This window comes from Macrobrachium rosenbergii, chromosome 57 (assembly GCF_040412425.1).
Source record: "Macrobrachium rosenbergii isolate ZJJX-2024 chromosome 57, ASM4041242v1, whole genome shotgun sequence".
Lineage (NCBI taxonomy): Eukaryota > Metazoa > Arthropoda > Malacostraca > Decapoda > Palaemonidae > Macrobrachium > Macrobrachium rosenbergii.
In genome coordinates this window covers 8,172,895-8,175,919 of record NC_089797.1, presented here as the reverse complement: position 1 = coordinate 8,175,919, position 3,025 = coordinate 8,172,895, and positions in this window count along the sequence as shown.

Below are 3,025 nucleotides of genomic sequence, written 5' to 3'. Positions count from 1 at the left end.
GAGATCATGGGTACAATATAGGTATTAACTGTGAAGAACAAAAGACTTTTTGAATGACCACTGGAAGAGTTACCTAGTGACTTTGTCTATAATATCAGTGCCAGAAGGGCCTAACGACAGTGTCCGAAGTCTCTGACGAATGGGATTTTAGAAATCCTAGCTTCCTAAGGCAAAGTTCTTCCAATATCATTTCCAAACATGTCAACCCGGGGTCGTTTCCCGCTACCGGACATCGTAATTTCTTCATATTTCTTGCACTTGGATCTGAAGGCTTTGTAGTGACAGGCGTATCCAAAAAAGCGCAAAAATTCGAAAAGTCAAGAGGGCATTGTGGCTATTACAAGTACATATGTATCTGGTAAAAAGTGACCAGTGGATTCTACATGTCACGTGATGTAGGCAAAATAAAAGGCATTTTCTAATAAACTGAAGCCCTTGGTGACATCGTTCAGAAGCTTTTGTTACATTCATTGGAAGACCCTACTTACTGTACATATGTTCCGTGTACCCTGGCGGCTTCTTTGTTCTCAAAATACTTCTCAAATTGACACTAAAGAATGCCAAAGTGGTTTTGCAATATGTAATGTAAGATTCCGGCTAAAGCGACTGATAGGCTTGACAGCATTTTCTGAGCTGATATTGCAGTACTCGCTGCTACGCCATTCTAATGATAGGGCAACTTTCGGTTCTTTCCTAGATAGTGACCCCAAAGGGTTTTAACCCGGTATGTGTCCACCTTTGCGGTGTGTTTAGTACAACCCCCGCTGGGAATTACCGTTAAAACATAAACAAAAGACTGTAAATATCATAAGATAATGACCCCCAAGAAATATTAGTCCTAGATAACGACCCCCGAAAACCCTTGGGGGTCACTACCTAGGAAAGATCCCAGCTTTCATCTCAGTCCTGTTCGTTTGGCCAAGCGCTTGCAAACTTTAAATTGGAACAAAAAAAAAAAAGCAATAATAATAATATCGGCTGTGATGAGTCAATACAACACAGCAGTGGTCCGAAGGCGTTATCATATGATAGTTTTATGTTTTTCTTTCTGTCCTAATTATTTGCTGGTGAGAATTTCTTTTCCTCTCTCGTCAATTTTCAAGATATTAGCCTATTTTCAACCGGAGATTGAGTGGCGCGCTTCTAATGCATCGTCCAAATGATTATACGTAATTATGCGACTCCCACCTCCTTTAAGAAGCCCTAATGAAGGCACTGGTACGTGAAACCGATATTATGTGTGTATATGAATATATATATATATATATATATATATATATATATATATATATATATATATATATATATATGTATGTATGTAGAATCTACTGGTCACTTTTACCAGACACATATGTAATTCTAATAGCCACAATGCCCTCTTAACTCTCGAATTCTTATATATATATATATATATATATATATATATATATATATATATATATATATATATATATATATATATATATATATATATATATATGTATATATATATATATATATATATATATATATAATGTGTGTGTGTGTACACACATAAATATATATATAAATATATATATAATATATATATATATATATATATATATATATTATATATATATATTTATATAATATATATTTATATAATATATATGTAGAATCTACTGGTCACTTTTACCAGACACATGTAATTCTAATAGCCACAATGTCTCTTAACTTCTCGAATTCTTCGCGCTTTTTGATATGCTTGTAACTACGAAGCCGTGACATCCAAACACGAGAAATCGAAGAGACTTGTGATTTGCCGGTCGTGGTTAAGGTGACCCGGGTTCGTCTCCCGCGACCGGCAAATCACAAGTCTCTTCAATTTCTTGTGTTTAGATGTCACGGCTTCGTAGTTACAAGCATATCCAAAAAGCGCGAAGAATTCGAGAAGTTAAGAAGGCATTGTGGCTATTAGAATTGCTTATATAGTATATATACACATCCATATATGTATATATATACATATATATATATATATTAACTTTATCACATACACAATTGTTCTGTGCATTAGGAGAATTACTAAAAGGACCTCATTCAAACTGGATGGTATCTAATGGAGTTTTTATTCAAAAAGTTACAAGCTTTCTTGATAATGTGGACTGTTTGTCCAAGAAAGCTTGTAACTTTTTGAATAAAAACTCCATTAGATACCATCCAGTTTGAATGAGGTCCTTTAGTAATATATATATATATATATATATATATATATATATATATATATATATATATATATATATATATATATATATATATATATATATATATATCAACTCCCAGCGCATACGGAACTCACACGATACCTGGGAACTTCTTTTCCCAAAAATCACCAACAATTACCACAAACAAACAAACACACACACGACCGAAAAAATCCCTCGCGAGGAGAGTAAATCCAGATGATATCAACAACAAACACAAAACTATCCAGCACAGCATAATAACAAACTATTTTTATTCTTCGCGGTCTTGTTCCTTGATTGTACATATTGTATCGATTCGTCACTCTCGCTTCCTTAATGATTATATGCCGAATAAATACTCAAACGCATTGGACGTTGGCGCACTGCGTCAGTTGCCGTCACTGCCATGTCATTAAACATATAGAGATAAGCCCGAAAGCTTCACGCAGGGAAGGTTTCGTGGATGATACAACGGCTCCAGAGTAGTTACAACAAGACTAATTGTCAAAAGAAAAGTAGTAGCAACAACAATGGCGGTAAAATGAATCATGTTAAAATTTCTTCGCACAAAAAATCTACCTGGAGGAGACAGCGGAATTTTAGCTATCTATCTGTCTATCTATATATATAGAGAGAGAGAGAGACAAGGGGGATATAATCTTCTTAGGATAATATTTTAAAGTGATTAGGGTCGACTACTTTATTATAATTCAAGATTAATTTCTCTAAATGACTCATTAGGTGAAATTTTTCATTTCTCTCTCTCTCTCTCTCTCTCTCTCTCTCTCTCTCTCTCTCTCTATATATATATATATATA